At 49.5% G+C, this 13,661-nt stretch overlaps 1 protein-coding gene and 1 long non-coding RNA gene across 2 annotated transcripts in view; one reads left to right on the top strand and one right to left on the bottom strand.

Annotated features, from left to right (window-relative positions):
- LOC122366623 (serine/arginine repetitive matrix protein 2-like) overlaps window positions 1-13,661 on the top strand; it is an 84,471-nt gene that overhangs the window by 6,770 nt on the left and 64,040 nt on the right. The gene's annotated exons all lie outside the window — the stretch shown is intronic.
- Window positions 454-6,697, bottom strand: LOC122366626. Its single transcript, XR_006253921.1, has 2 exons — window positions 2,863-6,697; window positions 454-2,489 (listed from the first exon to the last, which is right to left on the bottom strand). It is a non-coding gene; the product is annotated as an uncharacterized LOC122366626 (long non-coding RNA).

Raw genomic sequence — 13,661 nt, forward strand, 5'->3', positions numbered from 1 at the left:
CAAACTGACATCACATGGACGGGACGGGCTGGAACCTGCCAGTTTGACCCGCCGCTGGGCTGACCCCGCTCGCCTGTCTTGTCAGTTGTCTGGGCCCTACCCTGACTGGGTCCAGCCCGGCTCAACCCGGCTCGACAGGGCTGTTTTTGCCCCACGCCGGCCCGTCCAGTGCCCTTTGCCACCCGTTGTTGCGACACAGCCCCACACAGACATACAAACAGCGGCACATGCGCACGCACGCGTCCATTGCCTTTGTAATTTGAAAGTGGTCCCTTTGTATAGCCTACATTGCATCCTGATTATTTATCTGTTGTCTAGGGGATTATATTCTTCAATCTTTTACTCTATATGCTGTCTAGGGGTATTACTGATGAAAACGCGATCGATATATGTGTGTTTCTGGTTCCTTTCCCTCCTTCGTTCCCAACACCATCCACCATACAGACGTGAACATGAGTTAAAAGTAGATATATTGAAATGAGCCAAAAGATGAGGTCGAAACCAAAATGTCAAAAGGAAGCGATCGAGTCATTAAACGAGACAAGGCCGAAAATCAGTCCTGCACGAATAGCCGTTGCATTAGCACAGGCTGATATCGAAGAAGACGGAAGAGTGTCGAAAGAACAGCCTGCTGCCGCCAAGCCGAGCCAATCGGCTCCCTGGTCAGCGTCATGATGGCGGGCAGGCTGAAACACAAACAGCGCAGTGAGACCGGACAACGGCGGTCAACGGTCACCAAACAAAAAGCCGAAAGAGATAACCGAATGGTTAGCCGAAAGACAAAACAAACAGTTCAACCATATACCGAATAGTTCGGCAAGTTAAACGGACTTCCTAGAAGACATCACGTCACCTTGTCCCCACAGCACAGCTCCAAGAGAGCTGGCTGGGGCAGACCGTCCGGTCTGAGTCATTCTTACGTAGGTACTTACTTGTGCATGTTGAGTGGAGTGTTGCAGAGTGGGTGTTGTCGAACGTGGTGTGGACTGTGTGAGGAGTGTCTCTCGCTGCTCCGTCTCGCGCCCATTTTATTCCTCGCTGGTCACACAAAAACAGGTAAAGCCACTGCAGTCGGTAGTTGCCCTGCAGCGTAGGTGCAGCTCAGCTCTTCTCTGCCGATCTGCAGACAGTCGCTAGCCCGGCCTTGCCGATTCCACTTTTTGTCCGGTGGTACCGGTGCTCGGTCTCCGGCGGCCGTCATCGTATGGTGGCCGGTGGGAGGCAGCGCTGGCCCGCCAACAGAACAACAGTCAGCCGTGGCTGTCCAGCTTCCACTGTTCGGATAGAAGCCACTGGTCGGATAGAAAATACTCACCAAAAATATTTCTCACATCCCTTCCATTTTTATAGCGAACGAAGAACTGTAACCTTTGGGGATGAACGGGTACACATACGTAATAGTTAGATGGTTCACAGTCTAAATTGAGTTTGACTCGTTGATAAGTCAAATGCGACAAACCCTCTGTCTTAAACCGTTTTGTATCTTCCTAAAAATATGACTTTAGTACAAAATACAAAGTACTAAGTAGCTTGAATCTTAATTGATCATAACTTCATCAGATCGTATGGCTTCAATAACCCAAGCACTGCAAATTGGTACTGCTGCTTGATGCCAAATACTGGTAAAGCAACCAAAGCATATTTACATTTATGCTATTCTGGGAACCACATCTTGCTACTGACCTGTGACAGTTTCAAGGATAAGGAATATCGGGGCTAACCGAAAAGGATTAGCAGAGGAACACGCCATGTAATATGAAAGGTACTCATGTTAACAATTCCCAATACGGGCTTGGGCTTTAAAATTCCCGAGCGTTAGCGTGATGTGTCCATCCGTCTGCTCTGAATTGCCACGCATGGAGGAAGATAAGTTACAGTCAATGGGCGAGTGATCGTTTGCCTCTGTCATAACAGAAGGATGCGGCTCAGACTTCTGGCAGCAGTCAGCATCGAGATGTGGGACCTAAGGGCTCGGGTGAGTTGTTAGGGTTGAAGTCAATCTGTCATGCCGAGAGGTTCGTTGTGCCTGTAGACCTTCTGGTATCTCAGATACCTGTGTAGGACTCGCTCTGCTGCTATGGCGCCAATGACCTGAGGACATTGAGAGGCGCAGCACACGAGCAGTTTGTCCATGTCCTATGGCTATGCCGGTACTATGCCCGCGCATCTTTGGTCTGCACAGATCCATTGATTGTCGCTGGATCTAGATTCAAGGCAATGCACAAGATTGTTGCTTCACCATAACTTGTACCTCAAGCACCAACTGACCCTTATCACGACCTTCATGCATACTCTGAAGTAGATTGTAGCAAACTCATCTGCTTTACTTTAACAAGTGAGCACATGCCCGTTGGCTTTTGATCTTTCGATCTCAAAGGTTGTCCTTACTTTGTTCGTGACCCGACATCACCGTCGCTGGTCACTCACGAGTCGGTGGCGCTCCATACAGGGTCGGATAAATCCATCAGGACCTCCACTCGGTGTGGTGTCTGTTGCAGACAATACAACGAAAGTTAGCCACAACAGCTGGTAGGTACACCTTTCATGAAACAAGACGTGGGCTCATCGTTCAGACTTAGGATTGTCAATAATTCAAACGAGTGCTGAACGAGTTATCTAGGGTTGCAGATCTTAACTGCATAGGCTTCACGTTACACAGGAAACGGCGTGGTCAGTTTGCACAGTTGATGTTACTCCAGAACCTTGCTTAAAACCGTTAACATGCCGTTAACATACTTGTTATTCGCTAATTCGAGACAATGCAACCAAGCCAGCATTTCATTGATTTTTACTTTACCGTTGCGGTGCTACTCGGTTTAGCTCTACCGGCCAGACCTTCTCGGGACGTCTCGTACCTCGTACCTGCGCTGAAATCGAAACCTTTCGGCTTCAGTCAGCTCACGTTGTGACTGCTGTTGGGCCGAATTATTATTTGTCTTTGCCACGGTATCTCGACCGCAAGACCCACGCATTCATTTTCGATGAATAAGGACATGAAGCGTATAAGTATATCTTCCACCTTTAAGATGAGCCATGGACTGGGCTCCTGAAGAGTTCTGCACTTGCTATGACTTGCGAAGTGCAACTAAGCAAGGATTCGAGTCGTCTTACCTCCTGCCATGGAATGGAGATAAAACGAGACGAAAACCACTTTCCCCCTTAACCACTGTCTTTCCCTCTGCAGTCACCTGAAGTGTACTCACATATTAGCCGTTTGTCGGGTTTGCTGTTTCTGCAACATCTGTGCAACGAAGCACAGCAAACGAGTCACCTTTCTTATCGACGCTGCAGTCAACTTCTGAAACAAGTAAACTGTCGATCGGTTTTGCTGCTTCTGCAACACCTGTGCAAATGAAGCAAAGCAACCGAGTCATCATCCTAAGACACCTTTCCTATCGATGTCATCTTCTGAAACAATAAAGCTTCTGGTCAGGTTTGCTGTACCTGCAGCACCTGTGCAACAAATTCGAGCAATCGAGTCGTCATCACCCAATAAGACACCTTTCCTATCGACGTCACCTTCTGAAACATATAAGCTGTTAGTCGGGTTTGCTGCTGGCCTCTCTCTTGTAGTCGCCGGAGTGTTCGACTCTTTATACTCCGGTAGCAGTGTATTTGCGGTGGGGTTTGCCGCCTTACACGCTCAAATGGTTCCGTTTTTCACATACTAGGAACACCTCCTCAGCATGGATTGTCGCTTGTGCCAGTGACCTGCTGCTCCCGTCACTGCACGCCCAGCCCTTATGCCTAGAGCGTAAGCTGACCGAGAATTCCACCCATACCCGGCCGGTGTATGTTCGGTGGGCATGGACCCCCAGAGGACCACCCTCTGCCATGCTGCTCAACTCTGGTAGATAGGTGGGGCAGGCCCTATCACCAGTTCTCCTCAGCTCCTACGCGTCCGGGCAGCGACTGCCGTCCTGCTCCACGCGAGCAGACGGTCCGGTGACGTCCTCCTCCAAGAGACGTCTGTAGGCTGCACGTCCTACCTAGCACTCGCCCTTCTCTCAGGGACGTAGGCAGACGGCACGACCTACTCAATAAACGGAAACCACATTTCTGGCCCAGCACATCACCCGCCAAATAACAGATGCGTTTATCATTCTGTCAAATACTTCCCAACTGGACGGGAGTATCACCAATGTTGACTGGGATTATCTTCACAAATCACAACCCTCAACTGACTGATGAGATGACTGTCTGTTTGAACCGAAGCAAAGGTATATTGCCATCCAATGTTAACCAATAATGACTAATTAATACGAAATTTACCTATCAACTAGGGCAAAGTGTCTAACACAGAGAGAATTACTTCACCCGAATTCGACTTGCCGGAAACCTGCCACATGCTCTGAAATGTTGAAATTCCTGTGTAAGAACTGAATAGATGTAAACGACGTTGTACTCTCACAAATAAATGACATCTCAAACTGTGAAACATTGAACCGATTTTGTTCCACTGAACCTTGTCAACAACTCAGCCATGAAACAACTCCATGAAACAATAATTAAAACCCAAACAACAAGTAAAACCACAAAAGAATAACTAATCATGTCAGCGAGGCATCAATCCACTCAGTCACAATGACACTTCGGACTGTGTCAGGGCCATGTAAGGTTATGTCAACGGACCTCTGAACTCCGGAAACCTTGATCATGGGATACTTCAGCGATCTTGAAAACACTGATCAAATCGCATATCCGGTTTGGCGATCAGATGATCGAACTCGCGATGTTTTATCTGTGGATGGTTATTGCCCCGAATACGCTAGCTGACCACTGTGCTGCCATGCACCTGGTCACTGACGTCCTATGGCAACTACCCCAAAGTTCAATGACACCAAGTCGGTATCATCAGAACGTGTCATGGCAACGAAGTCAGTGTTAGCTCCCTAAAGCCAAGTCAGTAACATCTGAGCATTAAAGGTCAAGACAAATCTCAATAACACCAAGTCGAAGTTATCAGATCAAACCTACGGACCAGCTCAACAACACCAAGTCGGCATTATATGAGCACCTTATACGGGCAACTTCTTAATAAAGTTCAAGAATACCAAGTCCTGTATCATCCAAACATATTTTCAAGTCTAAGGAATCGAATGGATGTAATCAATGGCGCATATTAGGACATTCATTTATACCTCCTATGAAGTTAGGTAGCCATTTGCTGTCATGCCAACGATGCGAACGAATTAATTTGCGAGGCATACGACCGAATAGCGTATACCCAGAAGGCAAAGTAAGTAGACCCACAGAAGCAAGCAAGACTAACCTGAATCAAATGAACTTCAAGAGATGGCGACCTCGACGGTGCGTCCAATGTAGGTTGTCCATGCAGCATGCGGACCAACAATTGGCCTGACGAACCTAGTAGAGTCTGGAACTCGAGCCATTCACCATCAAATAAAGGCAACTGGAAATACACAAATTGTGACCAGTCAATTCAGAACACGGTGAAACGGAAAGTTTACGAACCACGAGCAGCAAGTTACACCAACGACGAATCATTCTGGAACAACAAAGAACCTGAAAACTTTACAAGCAAGAACATGCAATGAATCAGAAGCATATATAATCAGGGTCCTGTTCGAGCAGAACAGAGTTTGAGATCCCGGACGAGCCCCCAATGTAATTTGAAAGTGGTCCCTTTGTATAGCCTACATTGCATCCTGATTATTTATCTGTTGTCTAGGGGATTATATTCTTCAATCTTTTACTCTATATGCTGTCTAGGGGTATTACTGATGAAAACGCGATCGATATATGTGTGTTTCTGGTTCCTTTCCCTCCTTCGTTCCCAACACCATCCACCATACAGACGTGAACATGAGTTAAAAGTAGATATATTGAAATGAGCCAAAAGATGAGGTCGAAACCAAAATGTCAAAAGGAAGCGATCGAGTCATTAAACGAGACAAGGCCGAAAATCAGTCCTGCACGAATAGCCGTTGCATTAGCACAGGCTGATATCGAAGAAGACGGAAGAGTGTCGAAAGAACAGCCTGCTGCCGCCAAGCCGAGCCAATCGGCTCCCTGGTCAGCGTCATGATGGCGGGCAGGCTGAAACACAAACAGCGCAGTGAGACCGGACAACGGCGGTCAACGGTCACCAAACAAAAAGCCGAAAGAGATAACCGAATGGTTAGCCGAAAGACAAAACAAACAGTTCAACCATATACCGAATAGTTCGGCAAGTTAAACGGACTTCCTAGAAGACATCACGTCACCTTGTCCCCACAGCACAGCTCCAAGAGAGCTGGCTGGGGCAGACCGTCCGGTCTGAGTCATTCTTACGTAGGTACTTACTTGTGCATGTTGAGTGGAGTGTTGCAGAGTGGGTGTTGTCGAACGTGGTGTGGACTGTGTGAGGAGTGTCTCGCTGCTCCGTCTCGCGCCCATTTTATTCCTCGCTGGTCACACAAAAACAGGTAAAGCCACTGCAGTCGGTAGTTGCCCTGCAGCGTAGGTGCAGCTCAGCTCTTCTCTGCCGATCTGCAGACAGTCGCTAGCCCGGCCTTGCCGATTCCACTTTTTGTCCGGTGGTACCGGTGCTCGGTCTCCGGCGGCCGTCATCGTATGGTGGCCGGTGGGAGGCAGCGCTGGCCCGCCAACAGAACAACAGTCAGCCGTGGCTGTCCAGCTTCCACTGTTCGGATAGAAGCCACTGGTCGGATAGAAAATACTCACCAAAAATATTTCTCACACCTTATATGGTGTTATGACTCAGTATTGAACATTGCGAGGGAGAGAATTCGCGAGTTGTCTGTGGTCAGCTGAAGGAAGGAAGCGGTGACTCATGACTGAAACTGACGCTAAAACGTGCGGTATTTTAGGTTTTGTCGTCATCCTCGCTTTAGTGTATGTGTAATTCTTCGCCACAATGGTTTTCCTTAAGTTCTTATTCTTATTCGAAAATTGTTGCCGAGCATTCATGTTCTGCCATAACGGTGCTCCGTTTATTTTATCCCCGGGTCCATGTCTATTTGTTTATTTTAGCCATGTTGACGTTCTGAAGGGATTGATGATCGGTATGCCAGACCAAATAAACAAGCAAACAAGCATATTGTTGATTATCCTTTGCTCCAAGTCCACTGCATGCCCTATCACTGCAACTACCGCACCAACTATTACCGCTTTAGATGCTAAATGTCTGGTTAAAAGACAGAAATTTTCGTGATTCTGCCAGTTAACAGCATTTCTTATCAAATCATTAACGACTTCTGTATCTGTGTCGATGTCTATCGATCGTTGTTCAGTTACAAAGGGAGTTTTTCGCCCATTCTCAACTTTTGGACCTCGTCTCGTTACACTCTTGTCTTTTTGGTTGCGGTCTCTGCCTTGTGTGACATGGCGCGATGTTCGCCGCTGTTCCCAGACGTCTGGTCTGGTCCCTGTTGCAATATCTGTCCCTGCTCTGAATTACGTGCCTGCATTTTATGGCGAACTGACGTTGTGGCTGCTATCCCCACTCCTGGCAATGGTACCTCGACATAATGCATGGCTTGGCTAGTTTGGGTGGTGGTTGGCCCAGAACCGGTACGAACCGGTAATATCTGCCTCACCCATTCACCCCGTACTTTGCACCCCTTTGTCCGTGCATATCGTGCTCTCCACCACGGAGCGGGGAACGGGAGGCGGCCTGTCTATCAACCATGCCTGCGCCTCTGGGAGGCCGCCCGGTCCTGCATACTGCATAGCTCGGAATGTCCCGAACTCAACTACGTGCTGCCTGCCGTAAACATGGGTCCACCGCGCTGTCGACAGAACAGCCACTGTGACGTCATCAATCGCAGTCCCCCGTGACGTCATTGGTCACAAATCCGCCGTGAATTGCTGGTGGGATGAGTCACCGGGAGAGCCAAGGCCATTGGTTGGGGTCTGGTTTGGTGTGACTGGTCGGTCGTGGTTCGGACAGAATATGACTGTGGTTTGACTCAGTTTCGGACCAGTATCTGGATTCTAGGCGCAGATACCGTGATTGGAACTTGTCCGGCGGAATTGTGGTCGCTGGATCTACAGTGATGTTACCATCGACATGTTGCAAGAAGATCGGAACAAAAATATCGTTTTCCTCAAAACGAGCCCTGAGCCCTCTGTCATCAAACAGTGGATCTGGTTCTAGCCAAACATGCGATGTAAACTCCCGATTCCTCGCGAATCCTGTGGCATAATTGTGTAATCGCATAGTGTTGGCTGCATCGCATAGTATCAGGCACAAATACAAGACTAAAAAGTAGTCCCATGTCTCGTGTAGTGCGGCCGTCATCTAAGATCCATCACTCACCAGCTGACACCAGGCCTTTGTTGATCCATTCTCGCAACCGCCGCACGATAAACAATTCTCCTAACCCTACATCTTGATCAGAAGCGGTGCCGGCCGCCCGCGGGCCACATCTGGGGCCCATTTCGTAACCAATCCCAGCCTCTCCCCTCTCCTTCCGCTCTGCCTTCGGCCAGTGACTCACGGGTCCCTCCCTGTTACCGTCCGACCCGCCCATCCACCCTCGGGCCCGCTGGGGCCGTTATATATGACCCGAACCGCTGGCTGTTTGTTTCTTCTCGTGTGCCATTCCCGCGGAGATTTTCCCCTCTCGTCCCGCACCCACATCTGCGCTGGTAACGTCTCCTCTGCGCCGCGAACGACGCACTCGTCCCGTGTGGTACGCGCGGCCCGCGGCCCGTCGCATGAGGTCTGCTCATTAATTCACGTGATGACAACCCCCCGCAAACAGGCGATAGCGGGCGGGAACGGTCGGGACCGTGAGCTGGCTCGGAAGAGCGCTCCGTAGTGCTCCTGACTGCTCAGATGTGACATTTGTACGCGCCAGGAGGGCTGTGTTCGAGGCGAAGGGCAATCCAATCTGGCTCATGGCTGCTCCCGGGGCGGCGGTCAATCGACGCTCCTGTTTGCCAGACACTCAGAAATGCAACTGCGGTGTTCAATAGCGCCACACATGGTGGTATGGGATATGCAATTGCGTGCGTTCTCTGGTCTTGCATGGTCGGTAGTATCAACTATCAACCTGGTTAGATTTTATTCAACTATTTTGATTTCCCAGTGGTGTAAAGAGGATATATTCTACCGATATGAATGGCGTAGAAATATCCGAAATATGAGGTTGACCTTATCAACGGCAAGGACTCAATTTTGCAATAGCTTGAAACATTGCTTAGCGACACATCAGGTTCACGCAATTTCATTTCTCTTTTATCCAGAGTCATTTCATTCCATCAAGCCCTTGTCACCGTGTCTGGGGGCGTGGCTGTAATAGGTGGTGGGTGTGGCCCCTACAATGACGTCAATGGACCAGAATCCATCAGATACCGGGACGGAAGTGTTAACAGTCGGGCCGCCTGACGCGCCCGGTACCCGGGGCGCCGTGACCGGACGGTTTTGTAAGAGGTGCACGGCGCCAATCACCCCTCAGGGTCCTGGAGGTAATGGGGAACGGCAGGGCTGCACCCGTCTGAATCAGATCGGGGGCTGCTGGGTCAGCGGATAGCTGCTGACCGGCTGCAGTCAGCTGCTGATCAGTCAGCAGACTGAGCTGTTGCATCGGAAGCTGAGATCACCCAGCCAAAATGCTGATAAAGCAGGGAGAACTGATGCCAGGGCTTGTGCTGAAATATGTGTTATGTCAGCTGGTGTGAAATGGAATCGTGATGATTCCGCAGTTGCTATAAATTGACTCTGAATGACACGAATCACCGACCGACTTTGGCACCAGGTGCCTCCAGCTCCCCTGGTGCTTGCTCTCAGTAGCACCTTCTGGCAGTCCCAGCTCACCGTTCCCGTCGCTGGCGTCGCTGGGAAACGCCCGTCGGCGGCGGCACCGGTAGCCGTCGACCGTCGGTCATTTACCACCACATCTGCCGGTGTCGGTCATCAATTTCGGCGGACGTTTCCGGCGGTCGGTCCTACAGACGGCTGCCGGTAACGCTCACAGGGAGGTGTCGATGGAAGTCTGCACCCACTCAGCGATCGGCGCCAGGTGGAATTCCGAGACTGACACTCACAAAGGCGAGCAACAGATGTGCAAAATAAACCAGGATTGGGCTCGAACTCTGATCGGGAGATTCGTGGTATCAGTTCTACAGAACTGGTCGAATTGGGGTTTCCGTGAAATGCTGTGCTCGGCTAGCCGTGAAGCTGACCAGACCCACGAACTCGACTTTAGCGAACGGCCAGAGGGTTTCGTTTTTTTTTTCTAGACTCCAGGGATGGTATTGTTTAGCGGTGTGGAGTTCCTGTGTCTCTGATCGGAAAACCGCTACAGCCAGCTGGACCGTTTCTTTTTTATAGATCCATCGCCAAACTGCCATCTAAATTAATATCGAACACGACAGTCCTCGGAAATGCTGATTGGCTAGTGAAGGATGCTACCGGTCACGGTCCCCTTGCATTGGGCAGATGTTCTTCTAGCTTGTTGTTGTTTTGGTTGCATCTGTTCCCGTGAAGCTTGTTACACGTTTGTTGTAAACATAGCTACCGTTCCTCCTTTTGATAAAATGCTGCTACTGCTCGCTGCAAACAGTCGTTTTATCACTTGTCTTGCTGTTTAGAGGCTGGATGAGTGCTCAATTCTCCGTAATGCACGCTCTTGTTGATGTTGCAATCTGTCTCTTGGCTGGGGCTTCTGATGACTGTTGTGTATGTTACCTCTCCTCAATCTACTTCTGCAGCTGCTCTCTTTTTCTTCTGCATGCCAGTCAATGTTGATAATTCTCTCAATCATGCCCCCTAACTGCTATTATTATTCCTGCATACCGCCTTTGCTCGTACGCCCTCTTCAGTCCTCATCTTGGAAACGTTCTTCAGATTAAACAAGTTTCCGCTATGCAGCCTTGTCCTCTCACGCATCTGCACTGTGTCTGAACTGCCTGTCCGTGAGTCTGCCTGCCTATCTTGTGTGTCTGTAGATCTACATGTCAGCTTACTCGCGCTGGTCACTGTGAGATAACCTCGGGAGTCCGTGTGTCTGTGTCTCTTGTCGTCGGCGTCACTATCCGGTCGATGGTGTGTCGGTGTGCCTGCTTGTGTGTCTGGCTAACTGGCTGGGCTGGCTGTTTAACCTTTGCGTTTGTCTGCCTATCGCCACTGCGCTGGTGAGTCTGCCCGTCCTGAAAGCCTGCGTTACCGTGTCCGTCCTCCGCCCCGGTGGGTGTGACGGCCGCATTCCGACCGTGTCGCCCGTCACCCGTCACAATGTCACCCGCCACAATGTCACCCGCCACAATGTCACCCGTCACAATATCACCCGTCACAATATCACCCGTCACATTGTCACCCGTCACAGTGTCACCAGTCACCGCTGCAGGCCCGCGGTCGCTGAACGTGACGACGTGATGTTATGAGCGGAGTGACGAGGTTTGGTTGGATCGCTGCGAATGGTGCAAGGCGTGGATAAGAGGATGGTGGAGGGTACCTATATGTCTGGTTGTGTTGGCGTATGCTCCATTCGTTGTTTAATGTGTCATTTTAGTGACATTTTATTTGCGATGCTTCATTGCTTGTGAACGCTTAACATTGGCGCTTTAGGCTTATAAATGTTTATCATATGTTCGCCAACTCTGCTCATAAGTGTATACTTTACCACGTGTAATTTATTTGACTGTCGCTGTTTAACTAACCAACAAATATCCCACGATAAGTGGTGTCACGTTGCAACAGCGTAGCACGGTGCTGAATTGCTCTATTGCAGCGGTGGGCGATCTGTTCCAGCTGGTAATTCGGCGGCTGACTCCCGTCCAGGGGTTAGTTAGGCCACTTCTACTGCATGGGGCTGAGGATGGTGAAGGTAACGTGACTTCTTGTGGCGACTAGGTGGCAGCCATCGATATATAAATATCCAGAGGGAGAGGGTTTTCGATAGGACGTTCAGCTTGAATGCATTTGTGACTGTTGCTAGGACTATGGCTGTTGTTAGCAGTTAGCACAGTCGTTTGAAGTGTTGTTGAGTTGTCTTTGGGACCGGATACAGGAGCAGACGCATCAAGTCAACTGCACCTGTCACAGGGCTACCGCTTGCTGAGCTAGAGAGTACTGGGCTTGTTCCCGTATGCCTTCTTCTTATCAGTACCCATTACTTTGGAGTGCATGCCGATTAGATCGGATGTTTCAGCGATGCGACATGTTCCCGGTTTCTCATGCACGGTTTAACCACCCCTTGTTTGATATGCTCTATATTCAAACGAATAAGCACGATAACTTTCTGAATCATATGGGTCTATCAAACGGAAATACAGACAACTGTTACAAATTATGAAGCATCGTGGAGCCGATTACTGATCCCAATGAAGATGAGAGAGTGGAAACAGGATAGTGATTGAGTTATAATTGAATCCGATCAAAGTTGACTGTTGAGAGGCGACCGGGACGGGTTGTAACTAAGCTGAGCTGAACTTAGGAGGAGTATCGCTGTTTCTACAAGTGACGAGTTGGTGGTGAGCAGAATTCAGAATTCAGAATTCAGATTTATTCAAAAGAAGTCCAATCACCATGGCTTTTCACTCTTTCACGTCAGTTACAAGTACAAAAAGGACGAATTTAGGCCACATTCACGTTCCACACGCATACCACTCATACATCAACTTACTACGATCATCACTGAGGATCGACAGATCCGACGACCGCTCTGACAGCTCTACGGAACTCGGGCTCACAGGGATCTGCCCCCATACCGTTGAGCAGTGTCACGCCACGGTAACACATTCTCCGCTTACCGGATTCAGTGCGTATGTTGGGGCGGCTGAATAGATCGGCTTGTCTCGTTCTGTAGGTGTGCCTTTGGCTCGATCTCGGTCCAATAGTTCCACATAGGTATACTCAGGCTGCTGGGTCACGATAACACTCGCCAGCGCACACACGGTGTGGTAGTCGATCAGCTGCTCTACCTTGAGCCAACGGAGCCGCTGTACTCAACAACGGTATAAAAAGGAGAACGGAATTGTTACTCCATGATAAGCTTCGATACAGCCAAAGGATTCTATACATAGCAAAGAAAGATAGATTTCAAAATGAGTTTATTAGTTTCAGTTCACGAACCAGACTCAGGTAGCTGAACGGCCTAAAGTACTAAAGTAAAGTACTGAAGAGCCTCAGGAATGCCACCGCCCGCAGCGGTGACATGCAGCAACGACGCGACAAGGGGCGCTCCCTCCTCTGTGACACGCGATACAGTGGTCGGGGTATGACAGAACTGGCACGGACGGATGGTACGACACGACACGGAGGTACGACAGGCACAGAACGGATGAACGGTACGACACGACACGAAGGTACGGCACATCGAACGGTACGACATGAAAAGCAGGCCCCTCTGAGCTGCAGGTACCGCCGCCCCTCTCGAAAACATCTGCACGTTTTACTGCTTGTGCCTCGATCGTGGTGACATTGAACACCTGATCGTGCCCGGGGACGTACTGGGGTACGTGGCACACCCGAATGCAGCTGCGCCCTGTTTGCTTTGCGATCGTTGGGACGTTCAGAGTAAAACAATCGACTGTTACTTCAGGCCGTTCAGCTACCTGAGACTGGTTCGTGAGCTGAAACTAATAAACTCATTTAAAAGATCGATATTTCTTTTCTAGGTATAGAATCGTTTGGCTGCAATGAAGCTTATAATTGAGTAAGGATTCCGTTTCTCCTAGCTTTTTCTACC

Source organism: Amphibalanus amphitrite, unplaced genomic scaffold (assembly GCF_019059575.1).
Source record: "Amphibalanus amphitrite isolate SeventyFive unplaced genomic scaffold, NRLGWU_Aamphi_draft 000820F_arrow, whole genome shotgun sequence".
Taxonomy (NCBI): domain Eukaryota; kingdom Metazoa; phylum Arthropoda; class Thecostraca; order Balanomorpha; family Balanidae; genus Amphibalanus; species Amphibalanus amphitrite.